Raw genomic sequence first — 18,472 nt, 5'->3', positions numbered from 1 at the left:
AAGTCCAAAAGGTTGCGCCTCCCCCCGCCCCCCCCCGGTCCTTATGCAGGAATGGTGGGGCGGGGGGGAAGGAAACCTTCTTTGTTTGCCCCTCTTAACCTCTTGGTGTTGCCCACAACGAGCCACTATAAGCAGAACCCTAGACCACTTGTGGCCTCGCAGGAACCGGCGCCCACGAAGGCTTCCCACTCGCCCACACGGCCGGGGACAAGGGGCTGCCCACACGCCCCCATTTCTTTCCCCCCTGCGCAGCGAGGGGGCCTCGCCCGGCCGCGTCTGCGCCGTGTTCCTCCGCCAGGGGAGGCGGGGGGGGGGGGAGCTGCGCAGCGCCAGGCAGGAGGCGACCGCGGACGCTGGAGGGGGCTCTTCGCCGCCGCCGCCGCCGCTGCCTTCCCTGCCTCCCCTTCAGGCGGGGGCCCGGCCGGGGGTGGGCGGAGGAGGGAGGCGGCAGCCAGCCAGCCAAGCGAGCGGCGGCGGCAGCAGCAGCAGCAGCGGCCACTTCCCGCTCCTCCGGCCAGCGGGGCTCTCCTCGCCCTTCCCCGCCTGGGCTCCGCTTTCCCTCCGCGAGCCGCCGCGCTCGCCCCGACCATGGCGACCCTTCTCCCGCCGCTCCCCCGCCGCTCCCGCCGCCTCCTTTCTCCTCCCGCGGCCGCCGCCTCCTCCTCTTCCTCCTCCCGGCACCTTTAATGGCTCGGACCCTCCGGCGCCCCCGACTCGTTTGCCAGCCCCGCCGCCGCCGCCAAGGGCCCGAGAGTGGAGCGCCGCGCACGGTGAGGGGGGCGCCTCTGGACGGGAACAATGGGGAGAGGGGGGGGGGCGCTGGCCGAACCGAGGGGGCGTTTCCCGGGTCCGGCCGGGCGCCTGGGGGTGGGTGGCGGGGGAGGCGGGCCACGGAGGGGAAGGAGCCCTCTCGGTTTCGCGCCGCCGGAGACGCATCTGGTCGGGGGCGAGATTCAGCCGGAGGGGTGTGTGCGCGCTGCTTCTCCGCGGGGGGCGTCCAGGCTCCCCTCCCTTTCCCGGGCCCCCGAGCCCCCCCCCCCCCCCGCGCTGTTTCTCCGCTGCTACTTGCAGAAGTTGGTGCCTTTTGTGTCTTATTGGCTGATGTGGAAGTTGCTCGGGCGCAAAGGGCAGCCCGGTGGGCGCGCTTCGGACTTCTCCCCTTCCCCGCCCCTTCGCCCTTTGCGGTAGATCTGGGGGGGGGGGGGGCGTGGCGGAAGAAACTCCCCTTTTCTGCCCTTTCCCAGATGTGCCCTCCTCTGCTTTTGTTTTGGTCTCTTTTAGGAACAGGGTTTTTGTTTAAACAGTTCTTTGAACAACCCTCTTCTTCCTCCTCGCCTCCCCTGGCTAGCAAGCTCTGTGCGCCCTGCAAAACAGAGGTGGCTGCGCACAAAGGAGCGCCTCGGCTGCTCAGACGGGACGGACCTGCCCTGCAGGGGCGGGGGGCATTTTTGGTCTTGGCCTGGAGCCGTTTAACGTCGAATCCCGCTGGGAGGGGCAAAGGGATCAGGAGATCTGGCTTTGCATACAGCAGATCTTGGGTGCCATAAAGGGAGGGGGACGGATCTCCCCCCCCCCCCCCCCGTCCGCTGCGAAGGACTTGCTGCTGGCGAACCTTATTTGACGATGGCGCCGCGGGAGAAGACCATAGTAAGCCTTAAAGCCACGGGGAACTTTTCTGCCGGATTGTGTCCCATGTTCATCAGTGGGCAGGGCTGGCCCTGCCCGAGACACTCCCCTTTCCTGCAAGCCTGCTTTTTAACAGAAGACGCAGTTTGACATATGGGGGGGGGGAGGGATTTCATGGACAGGCTGCTGCCCCTTGGATGAACAGTGGGCGTGAACATGCAGGCCCACTTGCCAGCCACAAGCCAAGGGAATCGTTAAGCAAAAGAGAGGAAAGAGAATCCAGATCTTGAACAGGCCTTGTATGGTGCGCTGGCTGCATTTAGCACCTCACACATGTGCATGTAGTGTGAAGGTTTTGTGCTATGAATGCAGATGTGTACCAGTATATTCCCTACAGTTCCTGCTTCACAGAGAAATGCGGGAAGTTTGCTTATGTGCAAGGAGTATGTTTTGTCCTAGGTTCTTGGACAAAGAGTTCTTTCACCTTAGGAAGGTGTTTTTCACACGCAGAAAAGCAGTCCCCCTCCCCCTCCCAAACCAGAAGTGCGCAGAAGTCAGGACTGGAGGGGAGGGAAGGAAAGGAAAGGAAAGAAGTTTGGGGACATGACTCAGTGGAAGAGCATCCAGTTTGCATTCAGAAAGTCCCCAGTTCAGTTGCTGGCATCACCAGTTAAAAGAATCAGGTAGTAGATTATGTGAACGATTTTCCCACTGTGACCTAGCAGAGCTGTTTCCAGTGAGAGTGGGCAGTGCTGACCCCAACAGACTGAAAGGTCTGGCTTGGTATAGGGCCGCTTCCTGTGTGTGCCCATGTGGTTTTGCATGGTGCTGTGCCTCAAGGAGAGATTTTATCTGAGTTTTTTAAAAGTTGGTTTTCCAGTCTTTCAGTTTGTGTGATGTGCTGATAAATTGACAACTTGGTCAATCCAGTGTGTGTGTTGTGTTTTGGCTAGGCAAACGCCTATCCTGTTGGTTTCATAAAGTGCATGAACTGTTCTTGGGGCACTTTTGCACATGCAGAATAATGCACTTTCAATCCACTTTCACAGTTGTTTGCAAGCAGGTTTTGCTATTTCGCACAATGAAATCCAGCTGCAAAGTGCATTCAAAATGGCTTGAAAGTGCATTATTCTGCATGTGTGGAAGTGCCCTTGGCGTCACTTCCAAAACACCTTTAGAAGGTGATTTTGCTTCAGTTCAGTAAGCATCGTTGTGCACCTGCTGCTGTGATAGGAGGGAAAGTCTACAATTAACTAACATATGCTGATTTTAAGAGGGATATGAAGGGTGATGGGCATGCTCAGAAAGACCGCCCCTCTTACCTTGTGATGAAGGTGCTGTATTTGCTTGGGTTGTTTTTCATGGAAGTATTATACCCCATATTTTGTCCCATGAGGTTAACCAGCGTTCAGAAATGTCATCAAGAAAAGAGTGGACTGTGTTAGGACATTAGTATTGTTAGATGTGTTTTTATAGTAGGATATGGAGAGAAATCAAAATTTTGTCTGATACTGGGAGATAGTATCGCAGTGTGTTTATCTGCTTCATATTAAGTACATTTAATATTTATACATTGATTTGTACTGTTAGAATATTGTACCCCCGTCTTTTTGACCATCTGAGTTCTCCAGAACAGCCTGCAATACAAATTGCATGCAGAAGGATGGTCCTTGTCCCTTGACCCAGTAGATCCGACAGTCTCTTCTTGTTTTCACTCCAACCCATCCTGACCATCTTGGTGCTGCTGCCTTGTGGCTGGTTTAATTCCAGAATGAAGGCTGATCCAGAAGGAAGAAAAGAACTGCTGATCCCTGTGGGAGAAGAGTTAAACATCTCTACGCTACTTGCTGCTTCTGGATCATTCCGGAAAACTGTGGATTTGTGCTTTGTTACTAAGCAACCACATTTGTAGTTGCCTCAGTCACTCTTCTTCCCAGAGCTTTTTTCTGGCATGGAGCCAATCAGGATATCCTATTCTGTATCTCTTTCAATCCTTCTGAATTAGGTGCTCCTGTTTAGTGTTTCCCTGGCCTTCTGGACTGGATATGACCCAACTGAAGTGGATTCTAGAGAAGGCTGATGCTTGGAAGGTCCGTGTGTCCAGAGGATGCTGGGGATTCTCAGTAGTAGTGGGATTTTGACCAGATGAGAGAAGCACAGGTACAGTGATGTGAAGGTTTGAGCGGAAAACAGGCACATTTGGAAAAATTCCATTTTTTTTCTCTGGGAACTTCTTTTAGTCACCAATGAAAACTATTGGGAAATGTTAGGTAGTACTGAATCCCTCATGCAGTATTTTTTCCTTTTGAGTGAGAAAACTTGTTCTAAAGAGCAGTAGAAGTCTGAGAGCCAGCATGGTGTCATGGTTAAGAGCGGAAGACTCTAATGTGGAGAACCAGGCTTGATTCTCACTCTTCCACGTGAAGCCTGCTGAGTGACCTTGGGCCAGTCACAGTTCTCTCAGAACTCTCTCAGCCCACACAGAGGCAGGCAATGGCAAACCACCTCTGAATATCTCTTGCCTTGAAAACTCTGCAGGGTTGCCTTCAGTGAGCTGCGACTTGATGGCATTTTAAGCACACTCAAAAAAACTCTCGAGGACTTTCTCAGATTTTCCAACGGAAAATTGGGAAATTTTGCAAAACACTGAAAAATGCCTCAGAAATATTTTTTTAAGAATGAGTTAGATTCTTTTTACGTTAATGGTTTCTCACACAAAATGTATAGCATGACAAAAATCTGATACCTCTTTCTTGTTTAAAATAGAAAAATTGGGAAATTTTGAAAAAAACCTAATTTCTTTTTTTTGTATGAGTAATAGTTTGATTATGTGAGGGATTAGACCATCTGCAGCATTAGATAATTCTAATTCCTATGTATGCTCTAAATGAATACATTTCCAAAACCTTTTGTGTAATAACTGTCAATCATTTTGGTAACAATTAATATGCTGTAACATATTTGATAATGCTGTATTAAATAGTTCACTGTTTTCATTGTTATGCATTTTCACTTGATATCAAAATATCCTGGTTGTTCTGCTTATTCTAACTGTATGAAAAGATTTCTCATATGATAATATGGTTTCTTTTACCACAGAATTTGTTTTCTGCCTTCAATTTTTATTTTTCCTTACCTCTCAGATAGCAAGAATTATGATCCATCTGCTATGGTAGCATAGGGTGCAGGTCTTTCCAACCCTTGGGCATATCTGCAGTTTGTCTTACAGAAATGAAGATATTCATACTTTTAAATTTCATAAATGTGCTAAATAATACAATTTTGCATATTAAGTTATAAATGATTCATTTTTATATTGCTGAATCAATAAAGGAAGTTTTCTGATTTTTTTCCTGAAAAAAAGTAAAGAATCTACAGGGTTTTTTTTCCTTTAAGGCTTCAGAATTGCTGTAAATTTTATATCTTTAGTCACGATCTGTGATTATCTTGTATTTTCAGGTGAAGTAGAAGCGCTCTATACTATTCAGTGCACCTTTCTGTGTTTAAATAAAAACTAACAAAGAGTACACTGCTGACTTCACATCTTCTGTGGTTCAGAAACCTAAAGCATAGAGGGCTTGTGAAAGATGTTTGAAGCATATACCGGTAGTTAAAAATAGGTGTGGCTAAGACACAGATGTAGTATATCATAGATGCATACTAGTTAGGTAGGAACTTGTGATAGTATGCTTGTCAAGAAACTCAGTGAAATGTAAAATGACATTTGCAACCAGCTTCCCCACTGTGGCCCATTTTATCATCTCCTCTGTCAGTTTGGGCCTGTTCATCAAGGATACACTACAGTTTTGAATTTCAGTTACTGTCCCGCTGGTGTGACATTCGCTGAAGATCTGCCAAAGCCAGAAACTTCCCACCATCTACCCCCAAATATTGCAAATTCTTTCCACGGGGTTGATTTTTCATGGCTGGGAGTAAAAATTCGATTAATGAAGTATGTGTTTATCCTGTTTTTTATTATTTAAATTTGTTAGAAAGAACTATAAAACCATGATGATCAAATTCATGTAAAATATTTTGTGGGATATCAGGCTGAGGTTTTTCTCAACCCTATCCCCTGAATTTCTTTTACATAGAGATGCAAGAGATTGGATCCAGGGATCACCTGAAAGCAAGTTATGTGTTTCACTGGGAAGAGGACAGCATTATATGGCAGAACAGTACAGATGGATTGCTTGCAGCCCTATGCCCATTCCTTTAGGCTCAGCCCCATATTACTCTGGGAGATGATGTAGTGACCACCTAGTACTGCAGATTTTTTTCTTTTCTCATGGTTTCCGTCCCTTGGATATTGTCATGACATTTTAATTGACAGTACCCATATTGTTATGTGTAATAAGATCAAAATGTTTTAGTTTATTTTAATTGCTTTAATTATTATGTTGTTCTTTAGTGACTCATTAGATTTAGTGGCTTGTTAAATTTGCTCCTTGATAAACTTTTTGATAACTTAGATATTGAGTACTTGAAGGACATGTCTCTGCGCTGTCTAGATGTGCCATGTATTTCTCCAAATATCCTGTCTTGGAAACAAAATGAAACTCCAAGTAATTAAAAACTAAAAATTGCAAGTAATTGAAAAGGGAAGCTGAAAACTGAAATTAAAATCATATCATTGCATCTTTTCATCCTGGGTTTTCCACAGTGCTGATGGATTTTGAAGCCATATTTGATTGTGGCATACTGCTGGAAGTGGGTTATTACATATGGTTTTTTCTTACACAGCAGAGTGTTTGCTTCTGTTTAGTAGGTTTGGTGCCCTTCCCATGCTTAGAAGAAATCTGTTCTTTTGAGAACATGTGGCTTTGTTGATTGTTTGCTGTGTGTGTATTTATTTACCAGAAAGCCTGGCATCTTAAACTGTTTAATTGCTTGTCAGCCTTTTGTCAGTGGTGTAGATGCCTTGGGGTGCCCATGGGAGTCACATGGGGGGGTGGAAAAATTACCCTCTACACTTCCGGGAAGGAGGAGGGGCGTGACTGGGCCTCTGCACAACATGTGGGCACCGCCTGGGCCAAGGTCTGGCTGGGCAGTGTATGCATGTTGTGCCAAGGCCCAGCCATGCCCCTCCTCCTTCCCAGAAGTGGCTGGGCCTTGGCTCGGTGTGTGTGTGCCACCCGGGCCAAGCCCGTTGACCAGCCTCCAGGAAAGTGTAGCTCCCACCAGCACCCCCCCCCCTTACCTGAGTTCAGCCTGGTGGGAACTACACTTCCCCAGGAGACCTTGCAAGCTCCCCCGGGAGGCCTCTGCAGAAGTTGGGGCTTGCAAGGTATCCTGGGAAGTGTAGTTCCCACCAGGCTGCTTTTTCAGTCAGCTGCTTTTTGGGGGGCAGGGCCTGGGCACCATTTTTCCCTGGGCGCCATCCCCTCACCCATGCGACTGCTTTTTGTTGTAAGTTTGTTTGGTTGCAATTTCTAGAAACCCCAAGTTCCTCAAGCTTGTACAATATAAGCCATTTAATTATTTTTGAAAAAAAGGTCATTATATTTGGCATATTTATAGCTGAATCAAGTTACCGTATATTGAATATGAAGTGTGTTCCTGTCATGATCTGTTTTTTTCAAGGTACCTCCCCTCGCCAAGATTGATCTCTAGAGAACAAAGGGAGAGCAGTTCAGTGTTTTATCTTCAGTATATAGAAAAATTATCCTTGTAACTTGTCCAGTATATGTCTCTGAGAAGCTGTTGAAACTGGAGTTAATCCAAGCTAACTGACATTTTAATGCTGTATTTTAACAATCCTTTCAAACCCTTCTACTAATATATTGCTGGTTGTAATGGGCTTGTGTTCAAACTATAAGCCTGCTACTAAAAAGGTAGAGAACATTTTGGATTTATAATCAGTCTTATTGATTCAAGCCTTTTTCGCAAACTTCACTTAACCTATTTCAAAGGTGTTTTGGATCCCATCGTTTTTTACGAAGTTTGTCTGCACTCCCATCCTCAGAATGCTGTTTCCGGGCCACTGTAATTTTTTTCCCCACGCACACACTGTAGTGATGATTCATAGCATCACTGATTCAATTATATGAGAAAAAAAGGAGAATGCAAGAAATGATAAAAATAAGAGAGGGGTGGAGTGATGTGAGGGACAAAAAAAATTGTGGTGCAAGTGCTGGGGAGGATAGGTGACCACATGGGGCATGGATGATGGCCAGGGGTTTTTGGGCGGGAAAAATCATTTCAGTATAATTGCACTGTGAGGGAAGCTATCTTGGAAACATTTTAGGAGGAAACATTACTGCAAAAGTGTTTTCAGAAACAGTGAAGCAAAAACTTTTCGGAAACATTTCCAAAACCAAATTTGGGGGGTGGGGGCAGGGACGCATGGAACCCCATGCAAAAATCAAGACATTAATGGGCTAGAAACATTTTTAGGTGACAGAAGAGGCCCTAGTTTGACATTGTGTCAAACTGATATTCTTGAGAAATTGTGATTGAGGGTGAATTTTTTTTTTGCTAAGATTAGAATTCACAAGCAGCTTTTAACTATGGTTTGTTTGATTGTTTGAAAGTTCAGGTTATCCTTGCAAATCATGGTTAATGAAAACAGTAGCTTGAATACTAAAGTACCTTTCTGTCAGCACATCTCCTCTGATGGAACATCAGTTCTGTTTGCAGGGTAGGGGAGAGAGATTTCTGCAAGTCGTCTTTCCTTTTGCGGACTCTGTTTGCCCTACAGTAAGTGACTGGTGTGGTGGTAGTGGTGAAGGAGACTGCAGAGGGAGGGAGAGACAGGAAAGTTGTCTCCCACTAGCACAATTTCACTGCTTAGGATCTGGACCCATGATTTGATGTGAGATTTGAACTAAGCTACTGAAATGCCCAAGACTATATCCTTTTCAACAAAAACAACTAAGTAGAATTGTAACTTCATCTGCCATGTGCTGGTCCATGTTTGTTTTTGAATGCTCTACTTGGGACTTAATGCCTACCTAACAGAACTAGGTAGGCACTAGGACCCAAGCAAAGCATTCTAAAACAAAAATGGTCCTGCATGTGGGGGGTGAAGTTACAGTTCTATTTAGTTCTTTTTGCTGAAAGGGGTATGATTAGTGTATGAACAGTGCTTAGGCGAGGAAGGTACAGTTGATTATAACTGCTCTGCAATGTGAGGAATTACTTATTTCTTGTTTAAAATGTTTCTGAGTAGTATCTACCATGTAATCGCCATTGGGAAATTGCTGTCTTCTTGTTGCAAGTCCCCATGGCAATCATGTACTAGAAGTAACATGTAATTTGGAGCTGAGACTGATCAACTAACTGTGTAAAATCTTGCCTTGCCGGCCTTACTTGCAACTTAAGAATTTGTTTTTCATTGGAAGTGACTTCATACACACTTAGCTAAGACTTCAGTGTTAGGTTGAGTAACTTTTAACCTGTGTTTTGAACCTGAGTTGACTGAACTATGTAATATGAAAGTGTTATTATTGTATTACCATTCCCAAATGTGTTGGCACAAGTTTTCATGGTTGGTTAAGCTGTAAAAGCTGCAGTGGTTGAGATAAGCTTTGTGATTTCCCATTTCCTCTATAGTTTCTTAGTGTCAACAGTTCTATATCACATTGTAGCGTCAGTTCAGATGTCTTTTCTCATAACAGGTGAGAAATAGAGTATTAATAATGCTTGTCAGCTATTTGTGTTGCCTGATCTTCTATTATTCAAATTTGTCTATTTCACTTTACTGCTGAGAATTCTTGTTTTGGTATACATTAAGGCATCTTAAGAAAAAATGCCCTATCACATATCAGGTCCCAGCAAAGCCCCTCTTCCTCTGCCCACCGTTCCCCCTCCTCAAGACAAAGCCAGGACCTGCCCAAAGCCCGCCATTCTCCTGCATGCTGCCTCCAACCCCCCTCCCCAAACAAAAAAAACCATTCTTGCACAAGTGAGTTGGTCACCATAATTTTTATGGTGCTGAATTTAGCCTGACATTGCCTGACATCATCCTGACATTTCCTACATCCTTGAATATGTCTGGCCCAATCCTGGATGCCACAGAAAAATCAATAAGGGCTAGAAGGCCAAAATAAAGTGTACTAAAAATATATCTGGCTTATTGAATTATCTTGAAAGAGGCTCTGACACATTTTATTTGGCTCTAGAAGTCAAGCCAACTATTTAAGAACTAGACTCATATCTCATCATTCAGTGTTATGTTGCTACCACAAAAATTCTAGGTTCTTTGGCAACCTGGGGACTGGTATTTGTCAAACACTCTCTTCAAAGCTATTGATATGGCATTTTGAATAAGGAAGGGGGAACATGGACACTTTTTGAGTTCAGAGAGGGACCATTTAGACATCTGAACTCTGAATATGCTTGCTGCCTCTTCCATCGTCTATTCTCCAAACAGTATTAGCAGAATAGGGACATTTTACATTTTACAGTTTTTATGAAAACTATCACAACAGAAATCTGTATTTGGAATATCCTAACATGTAATTCACGATGAATCTCCCACCAGTTGGAGTTCTGCACACCCACTGGTGGGTGACATTCGATCCACTCCCCTGCCCACCTTCCCTTGACCCAGAAGCAAGCTTGGTCCAGTAGAGAAGGAGGTGAGAAGCTGCCCTCCCTACCAGGCCTGCCAGCACCCTCCCCAATGCCCCAGCACCCTCCCTCTGCCCCAAACAACAAGCTAGCCCAGCGGGGGGACTGGTGGATTGACAACCGCAGCCCCGTCAAGCCTTCCCACTCCCCCTTCTGCTCTCTCCTACTCCCCAGTACCCTGCTTGCTGTCTCCCACCTCACAGGTCCCAGCAGAAGCCTCTCTTCCTCTGCCCCACTGTTTCCCTCCCCCCCAAGACAAAGCTCAGACCTACTCAAAGCCTACCATTCTCCTGCCTGCTGTCTCCACCCCCCACAAAGACTATCCTGGTCAGTGGGTCAGCACAGCCTTGCTGCCTGTTGCCTTCTGATCCCACCACCAGCCTCTCCCACACCCCAAATATAAGCCAGGTTGGTGGATCAACAATGCCTTGCCACGTACTACCTTGCCGAGCTCGCCACCAGCCTCCCATTCCCTCACTGCTCTCTCCCACTCCGCACAGATAAAGCCAGCCCACTGCCCCCTCTCCTCCTCCTCCTCCTCCTCCTCCTCCCCAACTGACTAGAGGGACCTATCTGTCCTCCCTCTGCCGCTCAGTCACCAAGCAGCCTGCCCACTGCTTTTCCTGTCAGCCCAGTCCCCACTCTGCCTTGTCTAGAGCCCGCTGTATTCTTCACTACAGCAGGCTATACTGCTAGTTTATATATAAATTGTGTTAGATTTAATCTGACAAAGGCTGTTAAGATAACAAACATAATATATTTGGGGTTTTTGTTATTGTTGTTGGCTTAGGTCCACACAAAGCTTGGACACAAGAGAAATAGCCAAAAGGTTTTGTCTTCCAGTTTCTTCTTCCTATCACTGTTCTTATTCTACATTGATAGAAATCCTTTTCAAGGGCAAAATACATAACAAGTAGTAAAAATGGGAAGTGTAAGTTTTCTGATTGTTGTTCATCTCTGTATGCCAGCTTTCATTCATTGTCCTTCGTTTACAGGAATGAACTTTTAAAAATCCCTTTTGTTAGTGAGATATGTGTTGATGGCTAGGCATGAAAATATGGATGAGATGACCTTTGGCATTATATCTGCTGATTTTATGAAAGGCTTGGTGACTGCCTAAAGCAGTAGATAGTGCTCTCTGGAGTTTTGGAAGGAAAGGTTATTTGGCAGATAACCCTTCCCAGGTTTGTTCTCAAAATGGCCTTAGAAAGGTCTACAGCAGGGGTATCCAACTTTGAGACCCCAGATGTTTATGGACTACGATTCCCATCAGCCCTGGCAGGGACTGATGGGAATTGTAGTCCCTGAACATCTGGGGCACCAAAGTTGGACACCCCTGGTCTACAGCCTTCTTATCTCCCTTGCTGCCCATGTGCCTTTTATTTTTTCTACCGAACATCTAGCCTGATTGCAAGTTTTGGGGAACTTGCAAAATTGCTCAGTATTTTGTGATAATAGAAAGGTATAACAATTTGTATCTACTTCAGAATGTAAAATTTGAAATTGAAAATACTTGTACTTGCAAACATATATGACATGACTGCCTTTCCTGTGTTCATATTTTGGTTGAGTGCACACTTGTTAACAAACCTGTTTGCTATCCTTTAACTAGTGAAATGTTCTTATATGGTAGTAGATGGAAGTTAAAATGAAAGCAGTGATGGGTCTGAAAGACTGCTTTTGACTATCCCAAGGTTTACGTTCCCTGTTTAAAATTTTGGACTTCTTCCACCTTTAAACAGCTGATAGTTAACGCTGTACCACAAGTTATTTTTTCATCCCTCTTTTTCAGCGGACTTTTGCCAGGTATGGTGGGGAGGGGGCTGCTGTTAGGAGAGAAGTAAGTCCAACACTCTATACTACCCCCTATCCATAACTAGTCAGACAAGTTCTTTGCCTCTAACTGTAGCAAACAGCATATTCAGTTGGCTGCACTTTCTGTTGTATTCAGCAAGAGCATATGTTTCTGTAAATTATTTTCTAGCAGTGGGCTTTAAACAGCAGTGGGAAAGTCTGTTCTAAGCAAAGTTAGTGTTTGGTAAGAAACGTTTGTGTGGCCTGCCTTTGAGCTGGACGTAACCAGCTTTCTAAGAAGAAAAAGAAACTTGAACTCATCAAGCAAGAGAACTTGCATAATACATCATTGTTCAAAAGTTACTGCCAGCGACTTAGTAGGTTGTTTAAAATAATACAGACCTGTAAAGTGTAGCATATTCCCTTCCTTTCTCCCTACAGGAGAAAAATATATTCCAGAAGAATTTAAAGCAGCTAGAGACTAAATTTTTTATAAAGTATAAAGGAAACAGAATAGACACTTTATGTCAAGAATAATTTTAGCTACCTACAACATCAGCTGGGTTAGACTTGCATCTTGGGCTCTGCATTACACAGAAATAAGTGGAAATCTTAGAAGACCCAAGGATCTGTGAAGGACTATTGTTATTCTTGGGCTGCCAAACCACTGGTTGACTTGCAGTATTTTGACCTGGCTTTTCAGATACCTTTGGAGGAAGTCCTTTTTGGGATACAGTGCTCAGCAACTTTCTGGACTGTTAAGGATGCCTATGGCATTTTGAATAGTCTGACCAAGCTTCAGTCTCTTAATTCTGATTCTGATCTCCTGCATCGGCACTTTGGTTGCCATAGAAAATGTCAAACCAGATTTCTCTGCCCGCTTTCAATTTACATTTTTCGTTTCATCTGTATGTGCCTGTGGTGCTACTTGCTTCATCTCTCTCTGCATTTTCTACAGACAGTTTGAGACACCTGTCTGTTCTAGTTGGGCTTTCCAGCTCCCAAGGTGATCAAGGCTGGAGGGTTGGCTTGGGGGGAGAGCCACTAGTGTCACAGTTTAAATTCTATTTCATCATCTCGGGATCATCACAAATGTTCCTGCATTTTATCCAGCTTCAGAGTCAAAAAGCATATAGTCAAAATATTATGGTCTAATCGTACAGCAGCCGTTTTCATGTGCTTCACCACCCCATTAGTTTAGTCAGAGCATTTGTTAGATGAGAACAGTCTTTTTGCCCATTTCAATGCAGTTGGGTACAAGGTTTACAGCCTTTCGTGCAGTAAAGCATAATTTTGTTTCCAGTTTATGATGTCTCACACATGACTAAAGATAAGGCCAATTAAACCTCCCCCCCTCCCCCCCCAAAAAAAACCTTGGAGAAAAGGATTCTTTCTTCCCTTTAGGAGTAGCATTTTGTTCCAGCAGGAGAACAGAGAAACAACATTTTCAAATCTGTCTGCTTCTTGTCTTGATGCTTAACCCTTCACCCACTTTCCCAGTTGAGATCCTTCCCACCCGGCCTTTGCACACCCTTTTAATCTGCTAGTCATTGTGTCTAAAGAATGGTAAAGTGCTTTACCCCTCCCTCCCAATTGCCCTCGCATTTTTGCAACTGTAATGAAAATTACAAATGCCACACTTATTCAGAATATGTATCTGCCCTTCTTCGTGAGTCTTTGAACTGTAAGGAAAAGTGGGATATAAATGTTTTAAAACCTATTTGTCAACAACAACCACCCCGAAACAAGCAAAAATAAAATGCCTCAGTTGGCTATCTGATGACTTTGGGTGGCTAATTTGAAGTGGTTGGGGGACATGCCAAAGCATGATATTAGTGTGTTGAACATGAAAATAAAAGTGATAATAAATCTGAAAGGCTGGTGTTTGTCTCCTGTCTGCTGCAGTTTGTTTTTTTTTAGCAAAGGCAGGGTTTAGATGTTAAGGCACCTTGAAGATTTTGGGGGGGGGGGGTTTGTGTGTGTGTGTGGGTGTTGCCCAGAGCCCCACAAAAGCTGTCCTGGTTTGAAGCATGCACAAATGGTAATGGTTTCTTACATTTCAGTGGGATTTAGGTTGCTAATGTGCAGGACTGAAGCCAAAGACTCCAGTCTGCTGGAAGTAACTGCAGTTAGTTCATCAGACTTGTTTTGTATAATCTGCAGTTAATTTTTCTACTGTTGAAGAAGCTTGTTCATTTCTTTCACGCTCTTGGGAGGCTATCTTATGCATTCTTCATTGTGCATCTGTGGTATTGTAATTCTTTGATAAATGCTCATTAAGAACAGATTGCACATACATCTGTGTGTAGAACCAGTTTTTAAAATTCTAATTATTTATTGTGTTATTCGTTTCATTTATACCCTGCCTTTTCATAGGAAAAAATATTATATAGTGAGAGTGACTGTAGATTTTGACCAAAGCAAAAAGGCACACGTTTTGCTTTCATGTGAAGGCAGAGTGTAGGGCCCCATTAATATACCTTACCTCAAAAACCTGGAACGTGGCTTGAAGCACAAGGGAGTGATAAAGATTGATGAAATTGCAGTGACGTGGCCTGCAGCAGCTTTTGTAATTGCTGATTTTCTTCTTCTCTTCAAATTTTTTTAGCTCAGCGATCATGTAAAAATTCCTTCTGCTTATATTTGTGATCACATGATTGACACATTCCTGGGTATTCCAGGGTGCAGGCATAAATAAGGGGGTTTGTTGGTGGAGAAAGGAAATGTATTCAGTGACTCATTTGTCAGTGGGGGGCTCTTGGTTTAGGCACACTGTGTGGGGTATTGAGGGTACATCATGTATTGTACATTTTGTTTTTGGGCAAGTTTATAAAAAGTTGCTTGCCAGTACATTAGAATAAAGAAGTTCTGTTTAAGAGTGTAGTCACATTTGCAGAGTGTTTTGTTCATTCTGCAGTAGGAAATGGGTACATTGAAGGATACTCAAGAAATTCTTCTGCTGGGGATATAATCAGTTGTATACATAAATGGAGGCTTCTTGTGAGTCGCCCTTTGTACCTGGATAATATTGTAAGCTGTTTTTAGTGCTTTAGGGTGTAGTGGGAATACTACATAATTTACCCTTTGAAGCCTGGATTAATAATTCTTGATGTAGCAGTTGCCCTGTCAGTGTTTGTAATCTTAAATCGATGTATAAAATCTTTTTTGCTGTAGGAAAGCTTCATATTGTTTTCTGCAGAGTGACTATCTTAGCTGAGAGGCAAAACCAATAATTATTTGACCTCGGAATACCCAATATGGTTTTGAAATTGCCTAGGTCACAGTCACCCCCTTTCCTCATGCACACTATTTTTGTTCTCTCTTGACTGTCTCTTAAACCGTGCTAAAGTAGCATCGTTTGATGTTTGAGAGGCCTGTTGACAAAGACTTCTCAACAGACTGGTTGTCATCTTTTCTAGTAAAAACATATTTGTAAGTTGAAATGGGGGTTGACCTTGATTTGTAGAATGTTGTAATGAATGTCCATTTTGATATCTTGGTCTAAAATGGAAAGAAACTATATTAGAAGCAAACAAATGTATAAAGATAATTGGCAAGTCAGTTATTTTAAGTACATTTTTATTCCTCTGTTCCTTCACAGGGTACAAAGTGACATCCCGTGATCTCCCTCTCCACCATTTTACTCTTTTAAGAGCCAGTGTGGTGTAGTGTTTAAGAACAGTGGACTATAATTTGGAGAACCAGATTTAATTCCCCACTCCTCCGCGTGAGTGACTGACTCTTTATCTGGTGAACCAGGTTTGTTTCCCCACTCCTGCGCATGAAACCTGCTGGGCGATCTTGGGCTAGTCACAATTCTCTCTGAACTCTCTCAATCCCACCTACCTCACAAGATGTCTGTTGTGGGGAGAGAACGGGAAGGAATTTGTAAACTGCTTTGAGACTCCTGAAAGGTAGAGAAAAGTGGGGTTAAAATCCAGATTCTTCTTCTATGAAGTAGGTTAGGACAAGAGATAGCAGTTAACCAAACAACCAGTGTATTCAATACATTGTTAGCTATGAGTCATAATTTTTACCTTTTGAAAGCATGTATTTCCTTGTGGAACCTGGAAACAATATCCCCCCCAAACATACACACACAAGTTTTCTGGTATAACTTGAAACTTGCAATAGCAATTTCTCCAAATGCTTTTAAAGACTTAGGTCATAATAAATAGTAATCCCAGAGGAAATTGTATTTCAGCAAAATGAAATCATTCAATTATAATTCAAATATGATTTTTGTAAAATGGCAATTAGGACTGCGAAACCTAGGGCTATACTGAGATTTCTTTCCAATTAAAGGACTGTACTTAATAAAACATTAATACAAAATAGAGGCGATGTTTGCCTGAAGATTGCTGCTAGAAAATCTAGGATTTGTTGATCTGATCAATTAATTCAGCTGTGAAAATGTTAGGCCGCAAACACATGACCTGCTTGAAAGGGAAGCTGTCTTCAGGAATTAAATCTTGGCATGCTAGAAAGGGTATAGCATTCTATCTCTCTCTCCCTGTCTTCCCTCCTCCTCTCTGGAGTCTTCTGACTAGTCGTCTTGTTATTAAATGTAGCAGCTAAAAATGGTGACTCAAACAATCAAAACGCAAGGTGAGCAGAAAACATGGGTTTGATAGTACAATAATTACTGAAGTCTGAATTCTTGCCTTTATTTTCTTAATCTTCTGGAAAGTTTCCCATCCTTTTTCTGTAGTATTAAAACCAATAGCATGCAAACTTTGAGAATGTTTGTTTGAGACTTGTGTTCTGCTTGAGACTTATTCTAAATAGTATTGATTGTAGCATTATACATGTGTGGGCTTGTATCCTCCTAGACTATTCAGTATATGATAAGATTACAGCCCTCTTTTGAAAGGTAGTAATCATTTGTAAAAAGCTGACAATGTCAGGTGATTGTTTATTGAAATATTTTTATCCCACTTTTTTCCTTTACCAATTCAAAATAGCTTGCAAAAGTTAACGTAAATGATAGAAATTCCAACAAATGTACTTCCCAGCAAAACCCCAATCACATTTAAAACAGAGGATGACCCATGGGAACATCTTGGCTGATCCCACCAGCATGACTCATAGATTGTGAGCCCCAGGATATGAGTCACAAGGGGCAAAAGTCATTTGGCTTGTGTCATTTGGCCAATCTCATTCTCTAAGTTACTTTCTCAGAAGGGTGGAGCAAATGCTTACCTCAGGTCTTAACTCAACTGGCCCAGATGTTCTGAGTTTCCTCCTTCCCTTCTGTGTGCCTGCTGACACGAGGGCGGGACTCTCATGCACTGTCCCAAGTTCTGGATGCAGAGATGCAGTGCCAGAGAATTGTGCAGTTGCATCGTTGGATGTGCAGAAAAAGTCGATCGGGGATTTTCTTTTTGCTGACAGTAAAATATAATAACTGATTCTATCTGATATTTAATGGCCTGTTTTATTTTCCTTTTTAAAAAAGGAAGAAATACGGTCACTGTGTATTCTTTTTTATTGCCTAAAGAAAATACCCTGTCAAGTTGAAGAGGTTTCACATTGTTTTCATTACAATAGAACCTGGGATATAATTCTTGAGAGGTTTGTCTGTAACCGGGATTCTGCACAGACCAAATACGATGTCTGCTGCATGTTATTAAAACCATTATCCGGGGGTTGGGGGGGTGTTCACACAGGTCCCATTTCCAAAACAAGTTAGAGTCATTCTATTCCCCTCAACCTGGGATTTTCCAAAATCACTAAACCAGTGGTCCTTTTGCACTCCCTTGATTAACAAGATGGTCACTATCTCTGCTGTTCATATGATAATCTCCCTTCCCTCACTGCTTGCTACTAGTTAACCTTAATTATCCTTGCATTTTGCCCATATCCTCAGGTTTTACAGATTTTAAAAATGTCCATCAGATCTAAACTAGCCACAACTCTGGAGCGTCAACCTTCATACCCATTGGAGAGAAGGTGTGGGTGATTTCCATACCCATCCAAGGGAGAGGCAGATCTGCCACTGGGAGTGGGGCGGCTGCCACACCAGTGGATCCGTCCTCTCTGGTGCACTTACCCCGGCGGAGGGGCGAAACTGTCATGTGGCTGCTGCTGCCCTCCCCTGGCTGAGAGATATTGAAATGTGATGTCAGAATTCAGTGATATATCTATCTACAGTGTTCAGACATCCTTTAGATTTGTCTGGAATTGTGAACATTCACATTTGAATACTGACCTTCACCAAATTTTGCCTGTTCATTATAGGAAATAGGTTCATGCTTCTGTAAAGTCAGATGTTTTATTTTTGGGAATCCAAAATGCAGTTAACAGTCATGACATTGTTCCTCTTTTGTCTTATTCAACCATATTCCTTTTGTTGAAATTTACTGATGTCGTCGGTGCTTAGATCCTCTAAATAATTGTGGTGTCTGTTAGCATGTCTCACTTCCTACTCCCTCATAAACATTTGCTGGAAACCTTCTGTTCTTGTCTGGTGACTTCA

The 18,472-nt window shown here is 43.5% G+C and overlaps 1 protein-coding gene across 1 annotated transcript in view; it reads left to right on the top strand.

Annotated features, from left to right (window-relative positions):
• The first annotated feature begins 451 nt into the window (after nt 1-451).
• The window catches only part of FARP1 (FERM, ARH/RhoGEF and pleckstrin domain protein 1), a 224,522-nt gene continuing 206,501 nt past the window's right edge, over nt 452-18,472 (top strand). The window contains exon 1 of the mRNA XM_048494114.1: nt 452-770. The gene's annotated coding sequence lies outside the window, so the exon portion shown is untranslated. The remainder of the gene's footprint in view (nt 771-18,472) is intronic.

The sequence above is a fragment of the Sphaerodactylus townsendi genome, linkage group LG04 (assembly GCF_021028975.2).
Source record: "Sphaerodactylus townsendi isolate TG3544 linkage group LG04, MPM_Stown_v2.3, whole genome shotgun sequence".
NCBI classification, from domain to species: Eukaryota; Metazoa; Chordata; class Lepidosauria; order Squamata; family Sphaerodactylidae; genus Sphaerodactylus; species Sphaerodactylus townsendi.
This window is presented reverse-complemented; position numbering and strand designations above follow the sequence as displayed.